Below are 27,151 nucleotides of genomic sequence, written 5' to 3' on the forward strand. Positions count from 1 at the left end.
CCGGGCTGCCAGCGGGAGGACAAGGAAGGTGTGGAGGATGACCCGAGCCCGCAGGGCTGCCGGCGGGAGGACGAGGAGGGAGCGGAGGATGCCCCGAGCCCGTGGGGCTGCCGGCGGGAGGATGAGGAGGGAGCGGAGGATGCTGCAAGGCTGGGGGGCTGGTGGCAGAAGGACGAGGAGGGAGCGGAGAATGCCCCGAGCCCGCCGGGCCGGCAGCGCCTCCCCCGAGCGGCGGCCCCCGCCCCCCCTCCCAGCGCCTTAAATGCCTCGGCCGCGGCGGCAACAAAGGCGGGCGGCGGCGGTGAGAGAGGGAGGGACCGGCGGCGGGGCCGGGCTGGCGGCGGGTGAGAGACTGGCGGTGAGTGAGTGGCGGACCGGCGGCAGTGCCGGGGGCAGCGGGGCCGCAGGTGCCAAGGGAAGGGAAGGGCCGGACCGGCCCCGCCGCCCTCACCGCTCTGGGCTCCGGCGTGAGAAGCACCCGCGGGAACGGGTGGGCTGTGGTGAGCGGCGCGGGGCGGGCGGGCGCCAGCTCCTAACTTTATTAATTCTTATTATTTACCCTTGCAAGCCCGTCAGTATAAGCTCGGGGGCGGCAGATGTGCGTGCCCGCCCTGCCCGGGGGCACACAGGGCGGTGCGGGGCGCGGGGCCCGCCCGGCCGGCACCGGGGACGGGCGGCGTGGGACACATCGCAGCTCTCCCTCCCTCGCTCCCTTTGTGCTCACCGTCGCCTGAATTTTGACAGATCCCTGGCGGCCTGGGTCAGCCCGCACGGCCCCGCGAGTTGTAGCAAGGGATACGCGCTCTGAGTAATTTTAGAAGTAGCTGCATTCGTTTCTAGCAACGCACAGCAGGTCAGACTGCAGAGAGAGTGAATAAGGTGTGGTGGGTCTTCTTTGCTGCCGTGCTCTAGTCTGTTCTTCCAGGGCGAATCTCTGCTGCTGTATTTGTGACCCCCCCCAGTAAATCAGGGCGGTGGAAGCGGACCAGGGGCTGAAGGACCGGGAGCTGCTGCCGCTCAGTGCTGTTTCCATATCCGCTTGCTGCAACTGGATCTAATCACCGAAAATGTCAAAACAAATAGCTGAGAGGGAAAAGGTGCCATCGCGGGGCAGCTGGATGAAGCAAGAGATTTTCTTGGCTGTGAGGGAGTGAGAAACCAGAGCTGCCTATTAATGTGTGAGGAATGAATCTAACTTGCTTTGTGGTACTCCTTTAGTGGCACACTCACAGGACTGCACTTGCCTACAGACTGGTAGATAATGTAATGGGATTTATAACCTTCCTCACGAAGGATAGTGGAATCATTTCTCTGAGCTGAGATAACCTTAAATACATGGGAGGGCAGTGATGCAACCGTACATCATCCTCCTCCTTTCGGAGGGGAGTCTGTGGGAGGAGACCCCATTAGAATGGGGCAGGTGTATCTGAGGTGTGTTACTGAGGAGAAAAGGGACAGCTTTCTGTCCTTGGCTTTTGCTGCAAAACCTGGTTATGGTATTGACCTTTGCTGTGCATCTTGGAGAGTTTCCCATATCTGCTGGGGTTCAGGACAAGATAACAAACACACATTCCTTGTGCTTCATCACTATGCTTTGGTCACTACATCAGGGAAGGGTTAGATGAAGCTTTAAATAACTGAGGAATTCATATAGATATGAGTGATGCTACATGTTCCCCAGGAGGAAGAATATTACCAGGAAAAGTCTTCCCTAGAAGGCCCCTGGGACAGAGGCCAAGAGTGTCTAATGAGGCAAACTTTTCCTCTTAGCTGCAGTTCTTAATGTTGGAGGGTGAGGGCTTGATGTGTTGGAGTCAGCAAACATGGGTACCTCCGAGGGCAGACAGCCCATCTCCAGGTCTCCTTTGCTCCAGACAGCAGATTTCCTCACTGTGGTGTGAGCTGCTGCTCTGAAGGTGATGCAGGTGCCAAGTGTAGGCAAATCATCTGCTGCCTTCTGGTTTAGCAAATAAATTGGTTTGGTGCTGGTGCTGCAGAGACGATCATCTCTGCAGTGCTGAAGTGTGTGCTGAGGGAGCTCTGGCGCAGCTGGGGACAGGACAGCCGTGCAGGGCTGCTGCTTGGCTCCAGATAAATCCATCCACTGGCTCGCTTTCCTTCATTTAGTGCTTGCTTCCCTTAGGTAAGCAAAATACTGTGGAAGGAGCTCTGTGGCTCCTGGGGGGCTTTGAGGGAACATGGTGAGGTCCTGTGCCAAAATGTGTGCCTCTGGCAAAAGTGGTGTCTGGCCTGAAAAGGGAGATGGACACCTGGTGTAGGGAGATGCCACATAATCACTGGAGCTGCAGTGCTTAGCTGGGCGTGAATGTGTCTCCTGCTGTTAGCAAATGAGAGGTTAGGTTTCAGAAAACAGGACAAAATACTTGTGATCTTACCTAATTCCTGCACACAAAGGTGTTTGTTGATGAGTCTTCGCTGAGCAAGTTGCTGTGGTGGATTCTGTTTGTTTGCAAATACTGTGTAACTTGGAGAAAACCAAACAGTGGAAATGGAGGTGTGTAATCTTTCAAGAGACCTAGTTTTCTAGGGACAAAATAGACAAGTACTAAAACTTTGATTTGCAGTGACTGCTGGCACAGTCATCTCCCACAGGAGCTGCAAGTGCATGGGAGGAGTTTGAAGTGCCAGTATGAGGTGGACAGGGGTGGCCTAATGAAGGGCAAAGCAGATGCAGCTGGTAATGTTTTGTATCTTAACTCTGTCCTTGAGACAGGGGTGCAAGAGAAGCTGCTGCAGAAGCAGATTACTGTATATTCAGAGGCTTATGTCCCTGCCTGCCTCTGTCAGAGGACAGACGGATGCTGAGGGCAGCCCTGCACAGAAGGGACTGTATCCACAGCACCAGCCACACAAGCACCTTAACCACAGGCCCTTGGCAACATGTCTCACCCAGGTCCTGTCTTGCTCCAGACTGTTAAGAGTTGGAGGATGGTGATTGCCCAAATTCATGTCAGGTTGTCCTGCCCTTTGCATGCAGGCTGATTGACATGGAGAACATGTTTGAACTAAAGTTCTTTGAGCTCCAGTGCTTTTCCTGACACCCTTGACTGGTTGCATTGACAGGTTTGGGAAGGGCAGGAATGATGCCACAGGGTCATGGTCGTCTTCCCTTTCCACAGGACAGGCTCAGCAGTGCACACAGCCCTCAATGAAAACATCATTTTTCATTTTCCTCTTCTCTACTCAACACTGATAAATATCACAGTAAAAGTTCTCACAGAATTGTCTTGATGATCTTTTACAAAGTGCACAGAACTTTTCCATAGCCCTCACATTTTGGTAGAGCGATGTAAATCACAATTCTGCACAGGATTAGCAATCAAAGAGCATTATGAATCAATCTGATACTTAGTCTTAACCATAGCCCTTCTTAGATTGCTGACCTACATATTCCAGCTTTCACTACAACTGCTTCACCAAGGACAGGCTTTGTTTCTGAGTGTAAGGTGGCCCAGCTGCTGGAGATCTTTGTGTTTGAAGGACATTTTCATTGAGATTATATAGAGATTGACTAAAATTCCTGGTGACTTCAAATGTGCTTGAAGTCTGTGCTGCTTGACTGGTAACTTGTCAATGAAGTGTGAAATATAAGTGGTTCCTTTGAATGTTCTTTTAATTATGTGTGCTGATGAAAAATCTAGAAGATGAAATGAGATGCTTTCAGTATAAAGTGCTCTTAGATGTCTAGCCAGCAGAGATCATTGTTATCAGATGCTCTAATCACTTATGTGATTAAAAACCTTGGAAAAACTTATATATTTGAGCCATGTGCTTATAGGTATAAATGAAGGTTTATTGCCTTTCTGAAACGTGCACTGCAGCTCAGACTTTTGTGAGATGTGAACCCAAAGCTTCCTCCATAAAACCCCTGCCTGCAGGTCATGGATAGTATTGATGTTAATACACAGCTGCTTGTTCCACTTGCAGCTGAGTTTTCCTACTGATTCCAGAGTCAGGAGGTGCATAAAAAGAGAGTCCAGAGCTGGGTCTGCAACATGACTTGGCTGTTACATGGCAGCACTTAAACCTATTCCTACCTGTCATGATTTCAGCTCTGCAGGATAGATCCCTTGGTTTGAAGGATGCTGGGATGAAACATTTAGTGCATGTAGTGGTGTGTGTGTGCTTCCCAGCATGTCCCAGTAGACTGCACATGGGCCAGGAGCTTGTCTGTGAAACCAGAACAGAGATCTGTCTTCTAGTTTGGTCTCAGCATATTCCAAGTGGTGCCTTTGCCTGGCTTTGGTTTGCTGGCCCCTCTGCAGCATTTGGAAGCTGCCTGAGGTACTTGGCTTGAGGGTGTCTCTGAACTTAGAGCTCTGCCAGCAAGTCATCAGATGGTCCTAAATATTTGCTCGTAGTCTGCTGCTCACAAGTTACCACAATGTCCATTCTCAAGCAGAGGCTGTGCAGAAAGCTGCAGCACAGCATCATGCTTTCTCTTTTTCTATAATAGTTAAAAAAAAAGTTCTGTTTGTGAGACCTTTATTTAAAATGGAAACACTGCACAGAATATTCGCCTTTTACCAACCGGATGCTGAAGTGTTGGGAGGCCTCTGCTTTTGCCGGTTGTCTCCTGTGCCCCAGACTCCTTTGCTTGGGAATGGTGTGTCGGTACAGGCACGGGAGAGCTCTGTGCCAGACTGTGCTAACATTCCTTTGTGTTCCTGGTGTGTGTTCCCTCTGGGAACTGGCAGCTACTGAGAATTAACTGAGGGAAGCTGGTACTGGGATGTACCTCGGTGCTGCTGGAGGGAGCGGAGAACCCAAAGGCATCCAGCACGGGATGCCAGTCAGTCTGGCTGTATGTCACATTCCAGTCTGTTCAGCAGCTCCTCTGTCGCTGGCAGGTCTGTTTGTCACAGAGCCCAGCCTTCTGCGTGGAACTCCCGGGGGTGAGGGAAACTGGAAAGAAGCTAATTCTCCTCTCATAAATATTGCATCCTTCTGCTTATGATGGCTGCAGCAGTTTGGATTTTCAACTGTAAAATTTTGCAGAAAAATAGAAGTTGTTGACAACAGGGATTAACTTATTAATATGCATTATAGCTTGCCCTTTGTGTATTTGTGGTACAGCACTTGCTGATTAGGAAATCAAAGGGGTTCCAATCAGCCTGACTTCATACACTGGATTTTCTGCAAGTACCCAGCGTGTGCCAGCGGAGTCCTGAGTCTGTGGGGAGGGTGTGATGGTGCTCACTGGGGTGGGATGACAATAGAAATTGCCACAGCAGTCATGCAGCAATGATAGCTCCTTTCTAAAATGGATCTCCTGGGGACTAAAAGACGTTTGCAGTCTTGGTTTCCTCATGCTAATCTCAAAGACCCGCTTTTTACCATGAAACAACATTTAATGCACAGTACCACAGTAATGACTGTTTTTTCCCCTCCCTACATTTGTTTGTAAGGCAGAATCCTCATGAAAGGCTGCAGAGCTCGTTGCCTTCTGAACACAGAGCCTTAGGCACAGAGCACCTCAACAGCAATTAGTTGGTATTTTAAATAAATAAATAAAAATCTTCTCTGAATGCTCAGAGAAGATGCCTTCATGCTATGAGTGGCATTGCTTAGCAAGACTGAAAATTTGAGCATGATCCTTAGCTAACAAAGTTGGGTTCATAGAATCATAGAACAGATTGGGCTGGAAAAGACCTCCGAGATCATCAAGTCCAACCCTTGATCCAACTCCAGTCCCTTTACCAGATCATGGCACTCAGTGCCACGTCCAATCTCAGTTTAAAAACCTCCAGGGATGGGGAATCCACCCCCTCTTGGGCAGCCCATTCCAATGCCTGAGCACTCTCTCTGCAAAGAATTTTTTTCTGCTCTCCAACTTAAATTTCCCCTGGCAGAGCTTGAGCCCATCGTGCCCCCTTGTCCTATTGCTGAGTGCCTGGGAGAAGAGACCAACCCCCACCTGGCTAGAACTTCCCCTCAGGTTGGGTTGTTAATGTTTATTTATTTGGTTGGTTTTAGAGTTTTCTTTCTCCTTCCCCACAGGTTTAGTTCTGCCTAACTTAACTACATGCATATGTAACATAACTTTGGTACAGAGATGGAGAATATCTGTGTACATTTCTGGTTGTCCCTATGACCTGCCTGTAATCCTGGCATCCCTTGTGCTTGCAGGGGGTTTTAAAGAAATAAGAAATTTAGATGGACAAGATTGTAATACTTGTGATAAAACTAATCTCAGTGTTGCTTCTGTGACACCCCATGTGCAGTGCTGCATCCAGCTCTGTGGTCCCCAGCACAGGAAGGACGTGGAGCTGTTGGAGAGAGTCTAGAGGAGGCCACCAAGATCATTAATGGGGTGGAGCACCTTTCCTATGATGAAAGGCTCAGAGAGCTGGGATTGTTCTGCCTAGAAAAGAGAAGGTTTTGGAGTGACCTAATGGTGGCCTTCCAGTTCCTAAGGGAACCTGCAAGGAGGGTGAAGAGGGACTTTTTACAAGGACCTGGTGTGACAGGACCAGGGCAAAAGGCTTCAAACTGACAGAGTGTAGATTTAGATTGGATATTGGGGGGAAATTCTTTGCTGTGAGAGTGTTGAGCTGTGGCTGCTCCATCCTTCTAAGTGTTTAGAAGTCCGGATTGGACTGGGTTTGGAGCAACCTGATCTAGTGGAAGGTGTCTGTGCCCATGGCAGAGTGTTCAAACTAGGTACTTTTTGGGCACAATCTAAACCATTCTATAATGATTCTATGAAACTGTGTATTTTTTCTTCGGTTTACATTTTTATATGCATTTATATTGGTACTTCACCCAGCTCTTGTTTCTCCAGCAGAGATTCTAATTGTCAAGGAGTAGGGCACTTTGTAAGTGAGGTCCATTAGCAGAAATGTAGCAGAAATGGAAATGTTATGTTCTGGTTCCTCTGGGCTGATACTTCACAGGCGAGTCTGACTGAAATATTGTATATGTTTTATGAGAGTCTGGAAAGTGCTGGGTGGATTTTGCTCTCATCCAGATAATGGTGTCTGTGAATATGAAGCTTGTTTCTTATTAACAGCTGTTCTTGCAATCTTGAAACTCATTTTTCATAAATGCTTATATTCGTGAAAGAGTGATGCTTTCCTGGGAAGATCATAAAAGAATGGCTGGTTGTGTCTTAACAAAATCCTTCCACAGCTTGGCAGTGTGTATTTTGTGGTTTTTAGCTCAGCCTAGGGAGCTGCCTTGCACCTTTCTGAACAAAAGAAGGGAAGGGACCTCCAACAAATGCTGCAGGAGCAGGTTTTAGTGGAGCACAAATGGGATTCATGTTGAAGGAATTGGGAGCAGAGATGAAATAGTCACAAGAATGTGTTATAGTATTGGAGTCAGGGGGATTCCCAAAGGGCAGAAATGGGATTGATAGAAGTGTTGGCTGTGCCTGTGACATGACAGGGTATTTCGAGAGACGTGGGAGTGCCCAGCTGGAGAGGGAAGAAGAGCAAAGCTGAAAGGCCACTTTAGTTCAGAAATGCCTTGTGTGATGGGTTAGTCAGGCTTTGTGCTCGTGATACAAAGTGAGGGATCATTAGCTTTTTTTAAGCTCTTAAAATTTAATTTGACTTGTTTTTAAAGAACAGGCATCTTGAATCCTGCAGAGTGAGCAGCTCACCTATGGATGGAGGAGTCTGAAAAGATGGTGTAGAGTTGGCACTGGGCAGTGGTTCCATGTGACGTGTGTGGACCATTGCCTGCTTTAACAGAGTGGTCTGAAAAGTGCAGAGAGAAGGGAGAGCTGCATGGAAAGAATCTAATTTTCTTTAGATATATCTGTTGGATTTCAGAGCAGTCACTAATTTTGTCTTCTGCTTTATTCTTTTATAACAGCGTGGGCGTGGACTGGGAATTATTTTAGGTCCTGTGGATGTGGCTCAGCAATTTCAAATGTGGTTAGAAGTGAGTTTTTAAAAAACAAGGAGAACTCCTTCAAATTTGCACCTGGGTAAAAATGAATTTAATTTTCAAGCATGGCAGAGCTTGTTCTGTTTTCCCACTGTCAGTTTTGGAAATTTCTTATCACTTTGTAAGTCACTTTGCAAAACACCAATCTCTTAGATGAACTACATATTCTAAGGTTGAGAAGCTTTCCTAGTTATTAGGGGAGTGCAACTGGGAAACTGTTTTATTAGACATTCATGGATGGATTGTTTAATTAGATAGAAGATCATATACTTGCAATCTAAGGAGAAAAATTCAGAAAGGTTAATTAAAGATTAGTTGTAAAATTTGATGTCAGAAATGGTGTTACGTTTCAGCACGGACACTCTTAATTAAAATTAGTTTAGTTCATGCTGGAAGTGAATGGAAATGAAGGAAATTTAAGCTTACCATAGCTACAGATGTGGGGGTGTACCAAGGTCATTAATGCATATTAACTCATATTTTAAAATTCATTCCTGATGCTAATTTGGCTTGATTTTTCCTTCCCATGTGTCTCCATGAAGACAACACTCCGGAAGCCTCACTTTTTTGGGGTATTGCAGAAATGATTTCTTCTCACCACTATTCCTTCATGGCCTCTGAGCTGAGATTTTACACTGGGTGAGGATGGCAAGCCAGGCACTTCAGGTGATGTTGCAAATGCTTAATTTTGCACCCAAATGTAGCTTTGCTGGTGCCTTCACACCTGTGCAGGGTTTCAGGCATGAACGTAGTGTCCTGCCATGCCTGCACTGAGGCTGATCGGTTGGGTGGCTGCCTTGGAGCCTGCAGGGCAGGAAGGGGCTTTGTCACAGTCTCTTCTCTCTGCTCACAGCTTGGCCCTACCTCAGCAGGGTTTCAGCCGAGCCTCAGCCCACCCATCTGCCACAGCCCTTACCAGGCAGCACTTGCTGTGCTCAGCACCTTGGCTTGGTCTGAGCGGTGGCTGAGCTCATGAAACCAGAAGCTGCTGTCAGGAGATTTCAGGTCTTTCTTACCAGCTCCTACCCATGTGGATCTCCCCTGCTTGCCATAACTCCCTAATCTGGAAGAAAGCAAACCTGAGGTGTGATCAAACACTCCACAACATTCCCAGTAAGTGGAGGGAGCAGCTGTGAGTGTGTTGCCAGCCCGTGTCCCCCCGTCCTGCAGGCCCAGCATTTGCTATTCTGGGCCAACTGGTGCTGGGGGCTGTGGAATGTTGGTGGCAATGACTTTTGGAGAGCAGGTGCCACCATGGCTGCCTTAAGCCCATGTGCCAGTGTTTTGGTAAGCACAGGCTGTGCTGGTGGGCAGGGGTTTGTGACTGGCTTTGTTCATTGCTGGCTGTTTTTCTGAAGTGAAAACACTCAGGCTGGGAGTGAAGGTGATCATGTCCTGCTTCTCCCCACCTGAGGTTGCCCCATAGGGGCAGTTTTGATGCTATGTCTTACAACCTTAAAGTTGTTTTAAAGCATTTTCTTCAGCTAAATTCCTGGCTAGCCATATGCTCCAGGAGACCTGCTCTTTCTCCCAATATTGCTCATTCTATGCCATTTCAGTTCCTGCCAGATTCCAAGCAGCCACCTCCTATAGAGCTTTGGGTCTCTCTGGTCCTTGAGTGTCTCTTAGCCCTTCCAAATCCTTGGCTTGCTTTCTTTTAAGTTTCATGAATACAAGCTCCAGGGGGAAAAAAAGAGCCACAAAACAACCAAAAAATCCAGACCTATCTCCAAATGTCCAGATACATCCTGCCTCCTTTCTGCAGTTGAGCTTGTTATTTTTTTCAAAAACTGACTTTAGCCGTTCGTGTTATCAGTAGTTTTAATGAAATTTTTTTATAGCTGGTTACCAGGAGACTATTAGCCATCTGTTTGTGTCAAAAAGTAGGTGTAATGGTTCAGAACAGATAAGCTGCAAAAACTACACCCCTTAAAAAAGCCTGTGGAGGAGCTACTGGAAAAATGAGCAATTCTTCAGCTCTGGGGTTTGGGGAGGAGGATCAAGGAACTTGAATTCATCTTGAGCAAGATGGATCTGAAATTAAAGTGTTGGTCTTTGCAGAACTTTGTCTGGGAAAAGCAGTGAGAAGCTTGTGCTAAGTTGCTATGTGTAGAAAAAGGATCCTGCTGGGACAGTGGGTGAGTTTGCTGCTGGGTCAGAGGTTGGATTAACCATAACTGGCACAGGTCATCTTTCTTCATGGCCATGGTGTAACTCCTGCTTGAGCCATGGCTGCTTTGTGGGTTGACTGTGTCCCTGTTGCTGCACAGTGTCCTGCTGAAGTGTGAGAAAGTTCAAGTCCTGCTTGAACTTGCCTTGCAACAGGTGAGTTGCTAGATCTTTTCCTGGGAAGACAGTTTGATAGCAGGGAATTTCCTCACTAGGGTATCCTGATAATGCACTGATAACTGGGTGTGGGTTTCCCCAGGCCTATGACCAAGATAGCAGTCAGTAACTGGATTTTGAACTCCTATCCTTGAGAGCTGTTCCTGGGTAGCAGAGATTGAGGTCTGGGAGCAGCAACCACACCATTCTCAGATTCCAAATGAAGGCCCTGCCCTGAGTGCCTTTGCTGCTCTCTGTTCTTGCTTGCTGAGCCTCTCTTCTTCTGGGTCTTCTGATTGTTCTTCTGCCTAAGCACAAGCTGCCCAACATGTATGTGCAACCGGAATTAGTTGCAGGGTCTGCAGTAGCCCTTGACTTGTCCTACAGTTTGCTTTAATAAAGGAGAATGGATTTTTAATGAAAATGGAAGGATTTCTGTATTTTCCCTGGAAATACAGAAAGGGTTGCAAAGCCAGGCTCTCAGAAGTCAGGACAGCTTTTAAGTTACTTATAGAGCCCAAATGTGACTTGTGTGCACTGGAGGTTCTGATTGGCTGGTTCTACAGCTGCTCCTGTGCTCAGTGCTGCGTTACTCATTATCCATAATGGATGTGTATTTGTGGTTGTTTGGTGGTTTATTGGGGTTTTTTGTTTGTTGTTCTTGGCTTTTTTTTCCCCAGCTCTGAGGTTGTGCTATACTTGTGCACTTAAACCCTGCCCCAAGGACAGAAACACAAGTTCTCCAGTGTACTCTGTGGTGCTCCTCATAGGTGTCTGAGCAGCTGCAGTTCGTGGTGCATTGTGGCAAAGCAGCTCTGTGTGGCTGGGGAGCTGGGGCACACACAGGGTACACAGCCAATTCTGGGTGCTCTTCTGGGAAACTTCCAAGAATTCTCTCCATTTCATAACTTCTGATGTCCCTGAAATGCAGTTCTGTGGCTGAGAGCTCAGCCCATGTGCAGACTCAATCATGGGGCTGACCCTGTGCACGGGTCTGGCAACAAGGGATGTGAGAAGTTTATTTTAAGGTTTGTTTGAGTTCGTAGCGACTCTAACAGAAAAGCAAGGCAGGAATCACTTCTCTTTGGCAGTTTTGATTTGCCTCTCATGATGCTTTATCCATATTTACTATGCATTTGAAAAAAAAATAATGGAAAAGCCCACTCAAGTAGAATGTTATTTTGGTGCTGTCATTCAGTAAGTGCTTCTGCTGTGTGAAAGAAGTATGCTGTGACAAAATGAGATGCAGGATTATAATTTTTTTCATGTGTTTGTGATGTGTGGAGAGAGAAGAAGGCTGTTCTGCCCAGGCTGGGCTTCTAAGTCTACCACACAAGTTTCTGCTGCTGGAGTGGGAATGAAACACTGTTCTCCCTATGGACCCTTGGTGGGGAGGATTGGCTGTGCACAGGATTTGTTGGCTGGTTGGCGCAAGTGACATGAGGAGCTGTGGGCTCTGTCAGTGGCCTGAGAGGGAAGTAATTGCTCCAGCCATTGCCTCTTCTCAAGCTTGTTCACAGCCCACCCCCAGGTCCTTCCCTTTGATGTCTCCATGTTCCAGTCTTGGCCTGAGGCTCCTCAAGTCTCTCATTACAGTTCTTTGCTGAGCAGTTCTCTGGGCTTCACATCCCACTCCCCTGGGTTAGGTAGGCCTTCCCCATCCTGGCTTCTTCATTCTCTATGCCTCTGTGCCTTCCCAGCCATGCTTGGCCTCTGTCTGACCCTCTGTGCTGGGGCCTGGGGGCATTACTGGATGGTGCCTTGCTCTACAGGGGCTTAATGATTTTCTGTTTAACTGTGATTAACCTGATGACAGGCAGGGCTTTGATTATTGTGTTCTAGAAGAGTTGTGGTGGCAAGATTTCTAATTTTGGGATGAATCAGCATTAAGAATTAAGCAATAAACAACTGCCATTTCTTTTTCAAGAACACAGACAGCAGCGTGTTTTCCTTTGCCGGAGCAGCCATCAATCAGACTGTTGGTTAGGCTGCAGCTGAGTGAGGTAGGAAGGAGGAATAATTTCTCACTCATAAAAAGAAGATAAGCTGTAAGTCTCTGTTGGCTGCCCGTGGGATGCTGAATGGCAGTGGAAGCTTGTTGTCTTCCCTCTACTCCTGATCCCACAGTCTGGGATTACAGACTGCTAGTGCACATACCTGTCATACTGGAGCCTGGATGTTACAATATTAAGTCCCTTCAGGCAGACCAGATGTCCTGGCCTGGTACTTACACCTTAAGGATCTTCCAGGATCTTTCCATACAGGTCCTCTGTCTTAGGAGGGAAAAATTAATGACAAATTAATGGTAACTTCTACAAAATGCATTGTTGTGCATTAGTGGTAGTTTTGGGTCTCTACTTAACCTTGGCATTGCTCAAGCAATCTTCTCTTTCAGTAACTATCTACTTATATTCCTGATGTTGCAAATGCTTTCCCTGTAGAAATGCTGTGTTGATGAATTCCTCAAACTCTGGCTTGACCAGAAGGCGAGGGGGCCTGATCACTCTGGTGCTCAAGTGCTTAGGATTCGAGGTCTGCTGAGGGTCAGTGCCCACCCTGCAGTTATCAGCACCCAGCACAGGCTCTGTGCACATCTGGAAGGTGCTGGGCTGCTGGAGATGCTCTGAGCAGTCTTGCAGTCCAGCTGTGGTGAGAGGCACATGTCCCCTTGATCCTCTTACCTCCCAGAGGTGTTGGTGAACATTTCTTACCATTGTGCCCTGTTAGTGGGAGGGAGTGGCCCCAGCCTGGCTGCTGTGCTTCCTCTTCCAGTTCTGCAGCTGCCCACCTTGATGGCATCTCTGGATTCACTCTTTGAGTCATGTAAAAAGGCAGACTTGGGCAGGGAGGGATTAGCCAGAGGTGGATTGTTGTACATTTTTTAAAGTGATGTCCTTGAAGAAGTGCTATGTGCCTGGACAGCCAGTGTACAGGGCTTGCTCAACTGCCTGTGCTTCTCTGCATCCCTTTTGTCTCCTGTTTGCATCATTTTTCCTGCTTAAATGCACTCTTTCTTCAGGCCACAAAGCCTGGTGTGAACACAGCCTGCAGCAAGGGGAACATACTGCTCTGACGAGCTTGCAGGCTGGGGATTTCCTATCCTAGCATGTAAATGTGCTGGTGCTCTGGCTCCCCAGTACTCATCCACCTTCCTGGACTGTCTTACAGCTGTTCTGTGGTCTTGCCTGTCAAAATTTCTTCACCTGAGGGTGGCTTGCTGTGATGGCTGACCCCTTGCTGGGTGAGGTGCCTCTCCAAGATGCAGCTATGCTGAGGTACTGCTGCAGGCTGGGAGAAGCAAGAAACATTATTTTTCAATCTAGCAGCCAGCTTTTTCTGGTTTTCTCCTTTTTAATCTAACCCTGAAGTGTCATTTTAGTTTCATTATTTCTTGCCTGGCAAATACCTGCAGCTTGTGCTGGTGGGACGTGAGTGCTCCTGGTAAGCCATTGTGTGCTGGTGTCTCTTTGCACCAAGCAGCACTGCTCTTCTCTTTAATGTCTTCTTCCTTTCTTGCTTTTTAAATCTCTTTTTCCTGTCTTCCTTTTTCCCCATCAAGCAAGCATAAAGCCTAAACATACCTTTTGCCCACTGTTTTCCCTCCCCTGCCATGGAATGCTGTGAGTGTGTTGGGGTCTTTGGATGGTTCAAGCTGGCAGTAATTTGGGATATGGACATATTGGGACCTCTTCTAAGCTGTGCGTGCTTGAGTTCCCTGCTGAGAGCAGAAAGCCGAGCTGCTGGACTCGAGGCGAAACATATGCCAGGCCATGCACATACACTGGAAACTTGCCCAAGGCAGGATAATTATGGGAGGTGGCTTTTTTCGAGCAGACTGTGTGCTCTCACTCGCTGAATAGTCTTGTGATTACTGTCTTATTTAAGAGGATTTTAGGACACGTGCTGCAGTTACACTGAGTTTCTTTTAGAAGTAGGGGAGAGGTTAGAAATATAAGCTCTGTAAAGGCTCTTTTGTGTTTCCAGTGAAGGTCATCAGATAAGCAGTGCATCACTGCTCCATTGTGTCAGGGTAGGCAGTGGGGTTTGCTGTGCAGGGTTCAGTGGGAGAGGGGTCCTCAAGAGGGGCTTTGCACATGTGTTTGTACAGGTTGCCTTGCCTAGATCTCCTTCCTTAGGGACCCATAGCTCCAGCACTGAGGGTGAGTTCTTCTGCCCTGATCTCGGTATTACCAGCATTCTCTGACTTTGGCTCCTGGCATTAGACTCTGGGGAGTTCTGGAGCCAGCAGGTGTTCACCAGCAGATTTTGCTTTCAAAATAAGGCTCTGTGTGCTGTTTTACTCAAGCCCAAGTTATGTTTAGAGGTGTTGGCTGCTTGATTGTTTATCTTATTCAGGACACCCTTGCCTGTGGGGCGTGGGCACAGCAGTATCTGCACGCTCTGGGTGTTTCTGTGTCACTGCCTGTTTTCTGTGTGGTCCTGACTGGTGGTTGTAGTCCCCTGTCCAGTGGTTTCTGATCAGTCTGATGTAGCTGTCTAACATCTTGATTTCTTTCCTAGGCTAGAGAACTCGATTAAAAGGGAAATGGAAGCATGAAGAATTGTGCAGATGTGCTCCCTGTGGTGGCACCTCCCACAGATTTTACCTGGCCATCCAGAACCGCTGTGGACAGCAAAGGAGCCTGGAGATGAAGGTGATGGCTATGGCTCTTCATTTTAATGCCTCCTTTTTCACTTTCATATGCCTGCAGCAAGAGCAGGACTGCTGTCGGCATGACAAGGTCACATACATTCAGAGGCTCTGCTGTTGGCACTGGGGCTCTTGTGTTGCTTGCAGAGTTGGGAGGATGGTAAAGAAAACAAGAAGGGCTCTCTGCTATTGCCTTTGCAACTATACTGTATTTCTCTTTTAAAGCAAAATAAAACATTTGTTCTGCTTCTTGTGGGAGCCCTTGTAGAAGCTGAGATGTATTGGTAATGCACCAGAGATGTGTCTGAGAGCCAGGATTTATTCTGACTTGCATAAAATGAATTATAAATTGGGGCTCATTTTGGTAAGGTCTCTCCATAGAAACCCTCTGGGGATATTGCTTGTGGTTCTGGGTTAATTAGTTGCCTACTTTCACAGCTGACCTCTGCTGAACATGCCTGAAGTGCTTCTGTTGGTGATACCACTACTTTCCTTATCTGTCACCCTTCCCCACTGGCATCCTGCCCCTTATCGCAGAAGTGCAAGGCTTTGGAGCTGCCCTCAGGAATGATGAGCCAGTCCAAAAGGCTGGATCATGTGAGCCATTGCAGTGGCTGGGGAAGGTGCTGATGGTGGGACCGCCCCTCTTCTCTCGTGCATGAGAACGCTGACTTGGTAGGGAACATTTTGAGAGACAACTGCAAATGCAAGTATTGGGTTTATGCCTGTTTTCATGTGTGAAGAAGGTTTGGGAGGACTTCCTTGTATAGCTGCTTCTCTAAATCCTTAAATTACCAGCCTGAAGAGTGCCAGCTGTTGTTCCCTACTTCCTCTTCTGCTGGAAACATGCTAATCTCTCCTCTGCTTAAAACCTGAATCTTTAATATGGAAAATGCAGCACCCTTTCTTCCTTTCTGGTTGAGGAACACTTCTCCCTCCCAGTGTTGTGTTACCTTTAGCATTGCAAACTGAAATGCTTGGGCAGGGGTGGTGGAGCTCCAGCAACCCTCCTAACTGGAGACTGCTGGATTTCCATCCCCAAAGAGTGCAGAGAGCAGCCTAAATTTGCACAGAGGTCAAGTCATGGAGCCTGGGCAGCACTGGCAGGAGTGGGAACACATTGCTGGAGGTAGGTCAGTGGGAAAGAAAAAGTGTGGGATATATCCTTCAGAATCTGTGGCAGCTGCTCTTTTCACAGGGAAAGAAAACTAAGCTGGAGGCAGCTTGACTTCTTAGTTAGGTGGGATTTGGATGTAGAATAGAGGATTAGAGAAACACGTCAGCCATGGAGCTCAGCCCCTGCAAAACTTCTCCTTTTTTGTTGTTGTTAGAAAACAAGGGAGGTTTTTTTAGTTTTTCTTCCTTGTTCCTCTGAAATACAAGGCCAAGCTAACCTTTCAAGCTCAGATTCACTTTTAGGGCAGAGACACACCTTTTCTTAGTGTGTATTGGTAACACGGAAGAGTCACCTTCCATTTGTGCCAGAGTGAAAGCTTTAGCCCTTTATGTAACACTCAAGAAGTCTTCCTGTTGAACAGCAAACCCAGTCCCTGTTACTACATACAGTTTCAGACTAGGCAGCCTGGCTAGGCCTGGCCTGGCTTGCAATGTATAAAGGCTGCTGGGGGAGTTTGGTATTTGAAAACCAGCCAAGTGATATATTTGGTCTACAGACTTAGACCTGTATCTAAGTCTGCCTAACTCTTGTCAGCAGTTACACTGTTTTATGTTAATATTTGAAATGGAAAAGGGACTTTTCTCTTTCCTCCTTTGGCCACATCTGAAATAGTGAAGTAAAACCAAAAATGGGCACACCCGGCCCTTCATGACCCAGTGCTCCCTGTGGCTGTGTGGGAGCCTGTGACGCTGTCCCATTATAGACAGGGGCAGAGCCTGCCTGTTGGAGAAGGTCTGTTATGTATTGGGTGTAGGTGGTTGAAGGCAGAGCAGATGAGCTTCAGTCTATCAACTCCAGGTTTAGCAATGGTTTTTCAAGGTGTGTCCAGACCAGTGGATTATGATGAGCAAAACCTTTGACCATGTACTAAAATACAGTTTTCTTTCATGGTAATAGGATGATGCAGATGTAATCATATTGTGTAAGATTAACGGAGCAATTAATTCTGTGTGCTTGTGCTGTGGTGCACTGCAAACCCATCTGCTTGTTTGCACTGCAGTTTTGTGTGTGCTTTAGAGATGGCCCTGCCAGAGCCAGTAGTTTAGGGCAGCTTTCTCTGTCAGGAGCTGGCTGTTGCTGCATGTGGCTCTGTGGCCACTTGGTTTCTGAAGACTTGTGGCTTCTAGTCTTGTTTACATGCATGAGGTTTGTGCTGTGGCAGAGAACATCCATCCATCTCAGACATTGCTTTGCACTTGAATCATTCTGTGGGACTTGTGCATTGGCTCTGAAACACCTTGGTGAGTAGAGGACATGAGCCCAGGACAGGCACTGCATGCAGTGGTTCTGCAAGAGTTGTGGGGAAAAGCTGACCAAAAATGAAGATAAGGAAACGACTTGCAAGAAGAAAGGCTTGTGGAGGGCGGGAGGAGGGCTGGAGGTGGGATCTGACCTAGGCAGGAAGGCAGCTTCCTGCTGCAGCACTGTGGGGAAGGCCACAGAAATTAGGACACCCCCTTGTGCAGTGCAGATGCTGGAAAGGATATGAAGGGCCTTACTTAGGGGGAATTTCCTAGGAGGAACAGGAGAGTCCCAGAGGTGCAGACACAGTAGGAAGGCACCTGGTTCCTCACAGATAGTGTATATATCCACCTCCAGCCCTGCTCCACGCAGCGCTGTGCATCCTTAGTCTCTTAAAATAGCTCTTTCAAGTACCACTGCTGTTAGTGGCAAGCACCAAAACCACCATTGCTGCCGTGCTGAGTGCTCAGGCAGCGCAGAGCACGGGGCTTTCATCTGCCCCAGCAGCAGCACCTGCCCAAGTCAAAGGGTTCAGGGGAGCTGACACCCCCAGATGAGCGTGTGGGAAATTTCTGCTCTGCTTTCCTGATCTCACACGAATGGTTTTTCACCTATTTGGGCTGCAATCTGCTGAGATCTCTGAAAGAGCTTTTAAAGACCTCCCAAGAAGGACATAAGAGGTTTGCTGCAAGTTTCTGAAGCCCTAGTGTTTCCCGTCTTTGAGATGGCTGCAGATAATGCCAGACAGAGATCCAGACAAGATAAGAATTTATGCACAACCCAAAGTGAGAGGAACCTATAAACTGGGTCAGGCTTATAATTTTTAGCCTTGTACTTTGAGGAGAGAAAAATTAAAAGTTGTGGTTCTAGCAGACTTCAGAAAATATTCAGCAGGCTGGTGTATTTTAGCTTGTGATTTTTATATTTGCTAGTTTAGAATGAAGAAGAAAAATTCAGAGATAACACTTTGTAAAAGCAATTTCCCATGTCAACATACAACTTTGGCTTATATGCATGTTGCACAACTTGTGAAAAGGCTTCTATTTCAGCATTATCTCTATGCTGTGAATGCATTATTGCCTAACTCAAAAATAGGCGAGGATATGTAAGTAATTACACAAGTTATATTTGTTATAAATCTGAGAGAGTGCAATACATGTTTCAGTGGAAGCAGAACCACCTCAGTTGAATTAGCCTAATTCTTGGAAAAAATTTAAAAAATGAACAAAAAACCCTGAACAAAAGGAGCAGTGAAATGCAAATTAACAATCCTAAAATAGTTTGAGGCAACTTTACTAGGCTTCTCTGTTTTTCTTTGCTTTGATATTGGAGTGCTGTGGTTCCTCCTACATGAGAGGAAATATTCTAACCAGCATACCCAGGGTTTGGGGGTTTTCTGCCAGTTGAGCCTCAGAGGATACTGGTATGACAGCATGAGGAGGGGGGGGCAGAAATTGAGTGCCTCCTCTCAGGAGATATCCAGGACTTGGTACCTTCAGGTGCCTGTGTGAGCTCAAAACAGTGTGGTAGCAGCCAAACTGCCATGCTGAGAACCTGGAGGGGAGCTGGTGGACAGGAGAGCAAGGTGTGTTGCTGTTAAGAATCTGTTTGGCAGGAAGAGAAAGGAAAAGGGAGATGAAGTGTCATCTAGAATCAGCTCCCCTGAGACTGTGGTAGCATTCCCAACTAAAATACTTACAAACTTGTCCCTTAAAAATGTACTGAAATAAAAGTAGGCAGATTTGTTTAATTAAAATGAACGAGTAACTTTTAACCTAAAGTTTGATCAGAGTCCGATCAAAAGTCAGCCCTGTTTAAAGTTCAGTAAACTTTAAGCCCAGTGCTTTTGCACTTTGAGCTTGGATCAGATGTTGAGCAGCAAGAAGAGGTGGCCTTGTGCTGGAGACCTTGTGCTAGAGGTGGCATGAAATCAGCCTGGAAGCCTTGAGCTCTGTGTGGGGTTTGTGGCGTGTGAGATCTCTGCTGTAGCTGAGCTGAACGCTGAGCTTTTCCTCAGGAGCAGTAAGGCCTGGTGCCCTCCCAGCATATCCTGTGAGCCACCCCCAGCAGCTGACAGCCACCACTGTGCCTCTGGAGCATCTCAGCTGGATTTCTACAGGGTCCTTGTCTGCACAGGAGTATGTGCTGCTCCTGGGATGGGGGTAGTTTTGGCACTTCTACTTACCTGTGTGGTACATTGAGGTGTGTCGTTGTACGAGATGACTGTAGGTAATGTTTGCTGCACAGCCTGAGCTTGGAGACAAGTTTTGCAGTATTGTGTAACTTCTTCCTAGTAAACATTTATTTCAACTAAATGTCAAGTGTTTGATGCTGTGGTGCAGTTTTTTTCTTTGGGGGTGGAGGAAGCCCCAGTGGAACTCTGACGTTCTATGAGCTGTTGAGGTGGTAGTTAAAAGAATTGACTGGCCTTTGGGATGATCCCAAGGAAGAGCAGTGCAGCATAGATTTGATTAACACTGAAGTTGAGGGCATCTATTTTAGTGATGTACTTTGTGTCAGGATTGTGGCTTTGAAGCTGCCCTGCTGGTCACTCCCACACAGACTGTATTTCCATCCATACTGGGAAGCAGTGCTTGATAAAAGGGGGTTGGAGTCAGGTGAAACCTAACCAAAAGAAACATTCCAAGAATGGTCTAACCAGCTACTTGAGTTACTACATTTCTCATCAGCAGGATACCACCAACAGAATTCATAAGGAACGCTCCATTCCACTCCCCTGATTTTTTTAACACGTGCTTTTTTGAGCTTCCCTTCCCCTTCTGAAGCCATTCATCCCAAGCATGACAGATGCCTGACTTCTATGTTTGGGGGCAGTTCTCTTAATGAAAGAGGAAGTCTGGTATCTCTATGTCCAGGTGGCACTGAGCTGCTGGGAAGCGCTCTGTGTTCTTGTGTACAAGTGTCCAGGTCTGGCCTATAATGTCCTCCTGCTATCCCTCATACCTCATTCTTCCTACCATAATTCATCCCTTCTTCCAAGTTCTTCAGCCAAGTACTGTCTGGTTGTGGGGGAAGACGAGGATCTTTCATTGCTCTGGGAGGCTCAGAGAAAGACTGCAGAAGTCTGTCGTGCTAGAAGCAGTATGAGAGCCAATATTGAGTGGAGAAGATACAAAAATCTCTGGGGCCTCCTTTACTGCTTTAGGGAGTAACTTATGTTTTTGTTACAATTATCTGTCTAGATCTCTCCCTCCGTGCTGCAAGTTGTTACCTGGCTTTGATGAAAAACACGTTTGTGCTGAGATTCACTAGTAGTCTTCCTTTTTCCCTGCTTTCTCAGCCACCCTGCCCTGCTGAACCGACTTTCCTTTCCCAGGCATCTGGGGGGATGCTGAGGGAAGAAAATAGCAAGGAGGTCGAATGAAGGCTTTATCAAGAAAGTTTCATTGTTTTCTATTTTTATAAAATACATATGTGAAACTTTGAGGGGGGAGGAGTATCTTAAGCTCTTTAAATATATCTAGGTGCCCAGATTTGTGTGATGCATTTTGCTTATGATTTATATGATTGTACTATACATATTGCCTATGATTCATAAAACTGAATTATATTTAGGCAAGGTCACTTCCTTACCGACATTCTTGAGGGCTTATTGACAGCAGATACATTTGAAATGCTGCTACAAGGGGATAGCGTTACCAGATGAATCAGTCAGACTCGTGTTTGAAAAGCAGAGCAGCACTTGCTGTTATTACTGTTTGAAGTCCAGCCACGCTGAGAGCTCCCTGCATGAGGACGTGACTTGCTGACGTGCCTTGGAAAAACATGTATTTGACATCTGCTACTGAAATACTCTGATTCTTGAGAACCTTCCTGCTGCTTCAACAATGAACGATATCTAGGACCGTGGGGGGTATTGATTCCTGCGTCTCTGCTACCTCAGCTGCTCTGCTGCAGCCTGACACTGAGCTGGATCAGGGCTTTCTCAACAGCTTATGTTGAGTTACACCTGGTTTTCCTCTGGTTGTTTCAGTCTCAGTTTAACCAGTGGAACTCATGATGTGTGGTAGAAGTAATACCAATTTAGGTTTCCTAACACCGTGGCTATGGAGACTGAAAGCAAGTGGTTTTGATTTATGGAAAAACATCTGAATATCATAACAGATTTTTTTCTGCCGCCTTTTCCTTCAGAGCAAAAATAGTTAACCCTCATCTTGATGTTTCCATTTGTCTTCCATGCCTCAAGTTCCTTGCATAGAAAGCAACTATTTTGATTTTTACCTAGTAAGTGAAGTGCTTGTTGCATTATTGATCTTACAGTTTCTCTGGTAATTATTCACTTTGATGGGCTCTGTTGGTTGTCCTTTCTAATATTCTCCTTCATGAGGGCCTGCCTGTTTTTTCTAGCATCTGATACTTTTTGATGAACAGTCTTGACATCTGTGTGTCTCCTACATTATAAAATATGCATTTCTTAGTGAAAAACAGTTTATTTTAAATGCAGTACAGGAAGTGTTTTGGTTAAGATAGAGTAGATTGAATAGTGCTTTCTGAAGTCAATGGCCAGAATTCCCAGCTTACTTCTTTCTTCCAGTGAGGTTGGTGTGGTGAAGTGCTGCTGTTGAGTGCCAGCCCTGCCACCCCCAACAGGGTTGAGCTCTGGGTATGTAGAGGAAAACAAATCTTGGTAGTGCTGTTGGACTGAAAACCAGGAATCATAGAATGATAGAATCGATTGGGTTGGAAAAGACCTCCGAGATCGTCAAGTCCAACCCTTGGTCCAACTGCAGTCCATTTACCAGATCATGGCACTCAGTGCCACGTCCAATCTCAGTTTAAAAACCTCCAGGGATGGGGAATCTACCACCTCTCTGGGCAGCCCATTCCAATGCCTGAGCACTCTCTCTGCAAAGAATTTTTTTCTGATATTCAACTTCAATTTCCCCTGGCAGAGCTTGAGCCCGTGCCCCCTTGTCCTATTGCTGAATGCCTGGGAGAAGAGACCAACCCCCACCTGGCTAGAACTTCCCTTCAGGTATTTCTAGACAGTGCTGAGGTCACCTCTGAGCCTCTTCTTCTCCAGGCTAAACACCCCCAGCTCCCTCAGCCTCTCCCTACAGCACTTGTGCTCCAGTTCCTTCTCCAGCCTAGTTGCTCTTCTCTGGACCCACTCCAGCCCCTCAATATCTTTCCTGAACTGAGGGGCCCAGAACTGAACAAAACACTCAAGGTGTGGCCTCACCAACACAGAGTACAGGGGAAGGATCACAGTGTGGCAGATCCACACTTTGGCAAGTGTACTTCACTTAATGAAAGCACAGGTCTTACGTTAAATTGGCTTAGATTCTTCTTCAAGTTGTAAAGAGTTATTGCATTGTCCTTGAGATGGAAAGACATCACGCCCACCTGCAAAGGGCTGGTGTCAGAGAAATATTATGCTGAAGGGTGGTGTGGCTGCAGCTGGCACACAGTATATTTATTGTCCTGGGGCTATGGAATACCAATTACATGTCTTGACGCTCAGGGATATTTGCAGAGGCATTAAGTGTTGACCTGCCACATACTGTTAATTTAAAATAAAGAAGCACTCCTCTTTGATTCTGAAAGATAAACGTTGTAGAGAAACACAGGCTTGGGGTGGGACAGGGGAAACAAAAGTGATCTGTTTGTTTTGAAGGTGTAATGAGCCATGTAAAGTAAAGAGTCATAGATGAGTGATCACATCCTGGTCTTTAAAGTTGGGGCAGGGTAGGGGGATTTTTACTGTTGGCTTCGGTGTGGGAATGGTTATGGTGTAAAGTTGACTGATAATGAAACCCTCAGTTGTAAAGCCCTGACACGCAGGGGTCTGGGTATGGGAGGAGAATCAGTGTTTTTGGGAATTGGTGCTAAGACGTACTTTCCTTCTCTTTCTTCAATTGAACATGAAACTGGCTGTTTAGAAATGGGAAAGGTTTCTTACCAGCAGTGGTCTCCACTTACCTTGCTGAGCCCATGGGCATGTGGCCATCTGGAAATGGCTTCTGTGTGGAGCTCCCATGGTGGCCGGCTGGCTGCAGCCAGGGGAAAACGTGCTGCAAGAGCCCAGGGGTGGCCTGGGTCACACAGACATCCCATGCAGATGGGGTCACCTGCTTGTCCATTGTTGGTAACATGGAATATTCAGCAGGTGTCTGTCTGTCTGTGAGACAGGACGTGGGGTTTTGTAAAGGAGAGATGCTGGTCCTGCCAGCTGAGAGCTTGGTCCTGTTATGAGTTCATAAATGTGCTGTCCCTCTGGGCAAGTGACCCACCAAGCAAGAATCATGTATGTGTTTTTCTCCACCATGGTGTGCTCCTAAGAGCTAAACTGTCTTTCCATCCTGATGCATCTGCAAAGGGCTCTACTGTAACCCATTTCTCCCTTAGCCAGTAGGGCCAGGAACTGATACTGCTGACCCAGGTCGATGGTTCGAGCCTGTGGCTTTGCAGAGGGAAAAGAAATGCTTTTTGGTGTTCAGTGCTGTCCTGACAGTGTTGGAGTGAGGGGTGGTATCATGATGTACCTGTCAGAGATGGGGCTTGTACCTCTGTGGCTGCCAGTCTCTGAACAGGTAGGCTAAGGAAGACTCTCCTTTTTACAATCACCAGCAATCAGAGCAGCATGGCTGTGCTGTAACACGGTGGATCTCACCCTTCCTCTCCTGTATGTCAGTGTTGAAGCTGTCCTTGCGCATGTGTGTTTGTGTCTGCTGCTGGTCTGGACCTGAGCACAAGGGCAGGCAGAGGCTCCCTTCCTGGGAAAGCTGTGTCCCAGCCCTATGGATGGTGCTGGCACCTCTAATGCTTCTTGCTGCAGCCATAATTGTTGGCACATCCTTAGTGCACGGGTTACCTGGTTCAGCTGCCCTGGATTTGTCATACTTGTTCATGTCAGGTGGTTTATTAAAGCTGAGCTCCAACAGCTCCAAGCATGCACCTTGTTTCAGACTGTGCCCTGGCTGTGCAGGCATCCTGTTGGGAGGGTGGGGTCTGGAGGTGGGAAGGCACAGCAGTGTGGGTCACCTCTTGCCTTGGCTCTTGGTGGCTGATGGTGCCTGTGTTTCTGCAGGTGCCTGGTAGAGCCTCTGCAGGGAGTGAAAGCCTTTTAATTAGGGCAGAAAGGGAGGCAGTGTGCTGCTAGGCACAGCCACCCTCCAAGACCAACACAGGACCTAGAAAAGATGGGAACAAAGGGCTGACACAGCCAGAAATGAGGGCTTCTGCCTTATATTAAATCCCAATGTTTGTTGACATGTAAAACCAAAATGAAACACATGCTTAAACTTTCCCCTGTGCCTCCCTCCAAAATCTGCCTCTCTTGTTCTTCTGGAAGATTTTTTTCAGCTGTGACAGGAGCATATTTTCTCTGGCACATGCAGAGATTTTTAATGCAAGCAGGACTAATGGAATGATTTATTTCATTACTAGTGACTTGTACAGCTCCTCAATGCATCATATGAAATTTAATCACATTTCTCCCTTAAAATGCTTTTTTTTCCTTATTCTCTGTGTAAAATTTCTTCATTCTTCACTTACTTGGTTCTCTTTGGTGGTATTTGAAACACTTACATGTATGGCTCAACAGCTGTTTTATTTTCACAGCACAGTGGTGTTTTGGAAAAACCCCAAGAATTGCTAGAAGCAAGCCTTCCTTGTTTATATATTTACCAAATCATGATACACACAGTTGAATTAACTGGCTGGGCTAAATAAGGTTATCAGAGAGATCTGAAACTCAGCTCCAGAGGGATAGATCTTTAGCTTGAACAAATGTTTTACTACCTTTCATCTGGTATATCAAGCATGTGGAAAGTATAGCTTCTTCATCTGCAAAATGGCATGATTGCAGTTTGTTTAATACTGTAAAGGATCTTGATATATATATATCTTCCCCCAGGACAGGATTAGAGAATTTTAAGAGCAGATGTGGTTTTGAGGTTACTTTTTGAATTCAAATTTTTCCTCCGGTTTCCTTGAGTATATTTTATTTTGAATGGAGCAATTCCTGCCCTACACCTCCATGTTTTTCCTCTTTCCCACACACTTTTATAGGAACTCATTTGGGAACTCATTCAGCCTTTGCTACCAGCCACTGCTCTCTTCACAGGTGCTTTACAGAGGATGCTGGATGAGGGAAAGGGTTAGCACTGAGAATGTACAAAAAAAGAGAAAGGTGTAGTTGAAGTATAAAATGTTCATATAGGGGAGCATAAAAAGATTCAAAAATAACCAGCAAAAAAGCTGGGAGCAAAACTTTCCTACTTTTTATTCAGGCACGGCACAGTTGTGGGTACAGATGGAAATGCATAATTGAAGGAGATCTGGAAAGAAACATAAATGCTCTAAGTTTAAATAAGAAATCATTATCACATGATCTAAAAAAGGGTTGAGGAACAATTTGCTAACGTAGGAAAGCTTTTCTGCATACATCAGGGACATGAAAACTGCAGGTGAATGATGCTGATGTAGGAATGGCAGGACCAAGGAGAGGTGCAGTACACCAGGTGGATGTTATTGCTGCATATGCCCTTTCTCAGGGGTGTCTCTCAGATCATGATTTAGATGAAAGGTTTTATTCGACACAGTTGCATTTCAGAGAGACTATGGTAGGTTCTATTGCTTCAGATCAATAAACATAATAAAAATAACACCTGTAGAATATTGTAAAAAGAATATGTTTGCAGAAGAGTCACATTTTGGATTTATCAGCCTGTTTGCTCTCATTTTCAGAAGCTGGTGAACATGGTGAGAGGGAGGCCTTGAATTTTCAAGGTTTTTGTGAGATTGCTCACCAAGAGCCTCAGAAAAAAACCCCACCATAAACTGTCGTGGGATGAGAAAGTTCCAATCCTGGATTAGTGACTGCCTAGAAGGTAGGAAGGCAAGCGGTGAGGTTTCACAACATCACAGAAGTCCCCAAGAGACTTTTCCCGAGATCCCCGCTGCTGACCAGCAGTAAGGGATCTGCAGAGCAGAGGAGGAAGGGGTGAGATGATGGGCTGGGCTGGCTTTGTCTGCGAGCTGCCGGGACCCGGGGGAAACATGGAGCAGCCGCAGGCGGGTCTGGTGGCTGGGCAGCACAGCAGCTCGGGAGGCTGTGCCGGCAGGGATAAGATGACGCTCTTTAGTTCTGTTTACTCCTGCCCTCCGCCCTGCACTGGGGACAACTCTCAGTCACTGCTGCTTGCAAAATATCCTGAAGTCATTACCGACAGCGTAGAGACCAGGGCTCAGGAGTGGTCGGGAGGGGAAATAGAAGGGGAGGAAGTTTCGGAAGGAGAAAGCAGACCCGTTGTTGTGTCGCTGCCGCACCACGTGGTGTGAGCGTGTCCAGCGGGAGGTCCCTGCCTCGAGGGGTGCTCACGCCCTGCTGGTCGTGCTGGGGATGTTGAGCAAGAGTCCAAGGTATGGAAGAGCTACGGAGCAAAGAGGGATTGGAACAAGTGGGATTCAGCCTGAAAAAGCAACGAGTGAGGAGTGGACGGTGTTAGCAGAGATGGTGCAACCATGAAGGACGTGTGGAACATGAAAGCAGGAGCGTTCCGTCTGTGCGGGCGGGTTTGCTGGTGTGAGCTGGGGAGAGCAGGGTTTTTCCCTGCACTGTGTCCGATTGCTGAGGTCATTGCCTCGGGCTGTTTGGGAAATGTGAGTGCTTTCAAGAACTGATTAAACAAATGTGCAGAGGATGGGCATTGGTACAGCTGATGACACAACTTTAGAGAAGCAGTGAGCCTTTACTGGAAGAGAAATAGATTCATACCTTTGTTCATGCTTGTGGTTTCTCTGTGTATCCACTGCTGGACACTATAGGAGGCAGGTAAGGGCTTGATAAACTTTTTGTTTATGGGATGAAGACT

The 27,151-nt window shown here is 46.9% G+C and overlaps 1 protein-coding gene across 6 annotated transcripts in view; it reads left to right on the forward strand.

Annotated features, from left to right (window-relative positions):
• The first annotated feature begins 289 nt into the window (after positions 1-289).
• The window catches only part of ST6GAL1 (ST6 beta-galactoside alpha-2,6-sialyltransferase 1), a 44,852-nt gene continuing 17,990 nt past the window's right edge, over positions 290-27,151 (forward strand). Inside the window, exons 1-2 of one of the 6 annotated variants that reach the window (XM_071566594.1) lie at positions 290-358; positions 14,764-14,897. The gene's annotated coding sequence lies outside the window, so the exon portion shown is untranslated. The other 5 variants (XM_071566595.1, XM_071566596.1, XM_071566598.1 and 2 more) reach the window with 5 other exon arrangements.

This window comes from Pithys albifrons, chromosome 11 (genome assembly GCF_047495875.1).
Source record: "Pithys albifrons albifrons isolate INPA30051 chromosome 11, PitAlb_v1, whole genome shotgun sequence".
Classification (NCBI taxonomy): Eukaryota; Metazoa; Chordata; class Aves; order Passeriformes; family Thamnophilidae; genus Pithys; species Pithys albifrons.